Source organism: Montipora capricornis, chromosome 13 (assembly GCF_036669925.1).
Source record: "Montipora capricornis isolate CH-2021 chromosome 13, ASM3666992v2, whole genome shotgun sequence".
Lineage (NCBI taxonomy): Eukaryota > Metazoa > Cnidaria > Anthozoa > Scleractinia > Acroporidae > Montipora > Montipora capricornis.
This window is the reverse complement of record NC_090895.1, coordinates 47,449,480-47,455,477: the sequence shown is the minus strand read 5'-3', so window position 1 is coordinate 47,455,477 and position 5,998 is coordinate 47,449,480. Positions and strand designations below refer to the sequence as shown.

Genomic DNA, 5,998 nt, shown 5'->3' with positions numbered 1-5,998 from the left:
CAAGCTTGTGTAAAACCATCTCAAAACCTCGGCTTATGTGAGCCAGGAAAACGAAAGATGAGCATTTATACCAGGGGTTATCGTCTCACGTAATCTATTGCTTATGTACATGGTAGTCTCAGAGTATTTTTCTCGTTCAAACGGCCCTATTGAGTGATCTGCGCAGACAACTTCGTCTGCAGAGAAAAGGAATCTCAAAAAGACCCAGGGTATTCCAGGGTGCTAGATTGGAGCACAAATGCAACCATAGGCCATAGGAGATGCTACAGGAAATTTGGCGCTTTGCAGTACGTAGAAATGGCGGGAAAACGCGCGCTGCAAAGAGTATTGCGCCCCGAGAGTTGCACTTGGGTCTGTTTCAGCTTTCAGTTTGAGCCCAAACTCAGCTAAACAAAGGTGAGTGCTGTTTTCTCTGTTCAGAAATATCCTATTGGTAACAACATACGCAAAGAGTTTCATCATTATCGTTTCTTGTAACAAAACGTTTTAACCATTGTTCATCTTCTTTCATGCGCAAACCAAAACTGAAAAAAAATGCATTACTTTTATTTTTTCTTAACTTTAACATTTTCAATTATTTTCAAAGCCAGTGTTGTACTTTTGTAATTTAGAAAAAACAGCCATGTCAGGGAGACAAGTGGTAAGGGACTCGTAACCACATTATTGCTTTTTGCTGTATTTTGTAGTCGTGAAGAACAAGCGAAATAGCGCTGATAAACAGTATTTATTCAAAGCTAACCGTATTAAAATGGACTCTCAGACTTAAATACTGTTCATCAGCGCTATTTGAAATGGGTTCTTAGACTTAAATACTGTTCACCAGCGCTATTTGAAATGGGTTCTTAGACTTGAATACTGTTTATCAGCGCTATTTGTAGCCAGTCTGCAGTCTGCAGTCTTTCTTTTGGTTTAACGTTTCAAACACTAATCATGAACAACTAATGTTGACAAAATATTTCTTTCTCACGAAAAATGATTTATTCAGTCTGATGGGCAGGACAACGAAACGGGTAAGAAAAACATTCTTAGAGCTTTTATGTCCTTTGTTTTGCTCTGGATTTATTTCCATGGTGTTGTTGTATTAAAATCTTACACTGCATAGAATCTGCCTGTATTTAACAAGAGATATTTTTCTTTCACTTTTGTACATAGTCGTTTCTGGAGATGGTTCGCCCGGTAAGTAAGCTTTAGTTATGCGGCCGTGACTCAATACTTATTATTTTTGTTCAAATTTCCTTTTCGTTTGATTTTGGTTTTGGTAAGGTATTGTTTAACTGGTCTTTCAGAGCAGATAAAATTGTTCATTTCCTAGATTATCCTCCCTTCAAACTTGTTTGCTCAAACATAAGTTGATTAACAATTACGTCTTTAGAAACGCTGGTACTATATGATTTTCTGAGAGACCCCGTGATCTAAATGTAACATCGCATTATTATCTCCATTATATTGCAGAGAACAGAAAGAGAAACTGGAGAAATGGCAAGTGAAATTTATATGACCGTTCAAAAAAAACTAAAACTGCTCATTTTATGGATGATTCATTTTCTAGCTTAGTGGTCTATTCTGGCTCCGTTACAAATAAAACATGATCGCTTATTTTTGCATGTAGTCGTTTCAGGATATAGTCCACTGGATAAGTGAGCTTTAGATGTGCTGCCTTGACTTTAACCTTATGGTGTTTATTTAAATTTGTCTTTAGTTTGACTTTGGATTTGGCAAGGTATAGTTTAACTGGTCTTTAAAAGAAGTTAAGATCATTATTTGGGTGGCGCGGTGGCCTCATGGTTAGTGTGCTAGACTCCGCTTCGAGTGGTCCGGGTTTGGGTTGTAGCTGAGGACATTGTGCTGTGTTTTCCTTGGGAAGACACTTTACTCTCATGGTGCCTCTCTCCACCCAGGTGTATAAATGGGTACCCGCGTATTTAGTGCTAGGGGTAACCCTGCGATGGACTAGCATCCCATCCAGGGGGGAGTAGAAGTACTCCTAGTCGCTTCATGCTACAGTAACCGCAGATAAACGCCGGCCTGATGGGCCTTCTAGGCTCATAGCAGACTTTACCGTTTACCTTAACATCATAAATTGCCACCACTTTTACATTCTTTTGTATTTATGTTAATTAGACCTACTGCCCTTGTTTTGAAAGAAATATTCTTCTGACATTTGCTGGTCGTAGCAAGGCTAGAAAGGCTTATTAGCATTAAAACAATAGAATATTTTATTTGGCAGCCATTGTGAAAGAGGTCTGAATAATCCTCCTGTCAAACTTGTTTGCTCAAGTGAAAGTGGATTGGACAATTAAGTCTCTAGAAATGCCATCGCTCTAGCGATGACAGAAATAACCCGGTATTTTCTGACAGGGCCCGTAATCTAAATTTTGCATCCTTATCTCCGTTATTTTGCAGATGGCAGAAGGCGAAAGCTCAATAATGGCAAGTGTCTTTTTTATGAACATGATCAAATTACATTTTTGTCTCATTATCCTGTCATAACATCTGACGATTACGTTCATTATATTGCAGAAACAAGCAGCAACAGAGGAAAGAAAAAGAGTAAGCTTAATTCATTTGATTTTGTAAATTGCATAATTTCACTGGATATGCTTTAGGTATAAAGTAAGGCCTATATGCCAAATCAAATTGTTGCTCAAAAAGCAGATACCTTTATCATGAGATTCATGAGTCTGGGAATCAGCTTTTTTCAGCAATCCCATAATTCATTTCATTTTGGGAGGGGTATTTGCATTAAAACAATAGTTATTCAGTTCACTGAAAGTCCCAAGAGTAAATAACTTGAATTGTTTCTATGTAAATATCCCCCTAAAACGTATTGCATTATGGAATGATGAAAATAGTCAATAGCCAATAAACATGTTACAAATGAATACAACAAAAGACCAATTTTTCTTGCAATAAAATTGGCTTATATTGTTTTAAAAATAAGGCACTAATGCAGCAGTTGATGGAGCTTCATAATATTATTTCTTTGACTACCACACCTACTCCAGTTAATAAGTGATTGACAATGACGAAAACATCAAATTTAATATTAACATTTATGATACAAATAACCTAATCCAAATTGTTGTTTTCTGAGCTGTCCGCACGATATCACAAAGATTAGTGACAAACATCCAGTGACAAAACTACTAGTAAACTGCGGAGACCCTTTCGTTCCGTGAGAAAAGAGCACAAAATTTTACCGCTTTCGGTCACAGAGAAACATTCTTTGAAAACTATCTAACATTTTTAAAGAAAGGCAACTTGAGCAACGAAATGTGATTGTTAATGGAAGAAAATTTGCAAGCAAGCGACGGAAACATTGCTTAAGACAACTATATGATAACCTTTGAAAGAAAGTACCTGGCTGTGAGGTCCTCATTATGTAGTGTTACTTTGTTTAAATTTTTCAAGAAATAATGGTTGACTATTCAAACAACAGAGTTGGTTCTTTAATAGTTCTAGCACTTGTTGGACAAAACGTTATTTAGCATAACTTGCATGCAACATAACTTTATGGCCCGCTATCTAGGTAATCAACACTGTCAAATGGAAGCATTGTAAAGTATAAAGAGACACAGTCGATGGTTTGCATAACTGTTGAGAATTCTCCCAACTTCCCCCGAGTGTTTTCAAAAATAATTCGACAAATGAAGGAAAATGCTTGTTTTTTACTTGACTGAAACAGGTTTTCTTGATACACGCTCATATTTCCTACCAGCCAATCAAAAGGCTTGTCTTACAATACATAACCAATCAAAATTTGTGCAAAGTCACAGCCGCGTTTCCATACTCTCATACTATCCTAATTAATATTTAAAAAAAATTATATGGCCTAGAAAATACCCGAAGTTGAAGGAAAAAAATGGGCTGAGTTTATTATTGAGTACGTTCTATGAGCACGCACTCAGTGAAATTTAATCACATAAGAGTTGTAAAGTGATGTCACAGAAACTAAATTTTTGCAATTATGGGCTTCATTAGGATTCGTCTGAAAGGCCTGGTTCCCAAAAATTAGCATTATGGGGCAGATATTGTCTCGCAGACACTAGTCCCGTTTTGCTCTGATATTTGACTCCATACAAATCCTTTTAAATTTGACTTGGTTCCTGACATGAACTGACTGAAATTTAGAAGTTACTAGCTTGTATGGAGTCATCAGAGAATAACTGGGCTAATATCTCAGACATTCCCCATGAAATACTAAATTTTTGGTGAGGAGGCCCTGTGGATTTGTCTTGACTCTTATCAACAACGGGAAATTAGCAAATCAGATTGGGAGATTGCAAGCAATTGTGGTAAAACATTATGTAGTTACGTAAAACCTAGCTACAAATTTCTCAAATGTGATTTTAGCATTAATAGGACAGCGTATTTGCACTGTAAGTGTGCCATTGTGCACACTGCAAGAGGGCAGTTGAATTTAAACAAGTTCCTTTTATGACATCTCATAGACTGAGAAAGAATATTTCTTTTTCCTATTCACTTAATCTTTTTTGTTTGTTATACATACTATTAATTGGCAACAGGACTTCAAGTAATCCAATTCCTTGTGTTTTTATCACACTCGTGATGAAAGAAATTGGACTCCCATAGTGTGGTGGTGTGAACTTGTTAATCACTGGTATGATTACATACCAAATTTGAGTCCACTCGGTCCAGTTAACATCATTAATAACTTATGCCACCACTTTAAAGGATGTTACTTTTGTGACGGCTTTGGCCATATGGCCAAGTGAGGAAGGAGGTAAGACTAAGTGTATCATGAAGTTGTTTTTACTTAACATATAAATATCAAGCAGTTGATTCCCGGGGATTTGCCATTGACGAGTAGAATCGTCTGTTGTTAGACAGAGCAAAACACTAAGTAGGGTTGGTTCATGCCGGCTTGGGAGTTAAAGGATTAATGGGGACATTGTGATGAACCCACTCACTCCCAGGGGTTCCCCATTGACAAATAAAATTGTGTGGTGTTGGACAGAGGAAAAAAACTCTGGCGTTAGAAAGAGTAAAATACTAAGTATGGCTGGTTCAGGCCGGCTTAGGCGTCAAAGGGTTAATCTTTACTTTTATTGTACTTTCATGTAGAAATGGAAAAATTACAGTGTTATCGCTGTAGGGGGTGGGTGGGGGCACAAAAAGTCTTTGTGTCCCACCCCCAGTCCCAGGCCTCAGCAGAAGGCAGCCAAACAACAAGGTATTAAGTTCAACATTTATGAAAATGAGATTATAAAATAAATAGAGTCCATAAACAGGTTTCACAACCGGAAAGTGTGTGTTGAACTGTCTTTCAACGAGAAAATACGCTCTATTGCTACAGTACTATACATAAATTGCTTTGGTGTGCACACCAATAAATACAATAAAACCTGGTTAGCAGTAATATCAGAGATCAGTTACTTTTGCTATCTATTCAGGAACATTTTCTAGATATTTTGATGGAAGTCAAGTAGTGATGTAGTTTAATTATCACCCAACTTCATAATCTCCTAATGTTGTTTTTTATCCTCTTGATAGAAATCCTAACAACAACCCTAAAAATGTTACTTGGGATAATACTACAAAATTAAATTTGGAATAATTTGTTTCCTCCTTTGACCTTGACTATATCACTTAAGGATATTACCTTGGGTCAATTACTGGTATTGCATTGGGTTTGCCTGATTGTCCAAACTTCATACGCAATACCATTCTGTGACATTAATGTACTCTTGCATCAAGTCCAATGTTGTCAAGTGTTATGTAAGTAATTTACAAACTTTTACTGTTGCAACTTCTAATGCATATTTTCTGGTATATATGTTTTCTCCCAACAGAAAAGCAAGATGAGCCCGGAAAGGGAAAAAATGTCTTTTATATCTATAATCAGTAACATCCTTCTGTTACTGATTATAAATATAAAAGGCTTATTATGTTAATATATTATAACTTATATTTTAACTGATATTAATTAAAATGTTTAAGGAGGCTCGAAATAGTTTCTCCTTTTTTCAAACAAATA

The 5,998-nt window shown here is 36.4% G+C and overlaps 1 long non-coding RNA gene across 1 annotated transcript; it reads left to right on the top strand.

Annotated features, from left to right (window-relative positions):
• The first annotated feature begins 853 nt into the window (after positions 1-853).
• LOC138029952 (uncharacterized) lies at positions 854-2,430 on the top strand. Its single transcript, XR_011127986.1, has 3 exons — positions 854-1,176; positions 1,453-1,479; positions 2,404-2,430. It is a non-coding gene; the product is annotated as an uncharacterized lncRNA (long non-coding RNA).
• The last annotated feature ends 3,568 nt before the right edge of the window (positions 2,431-5,998 follow it).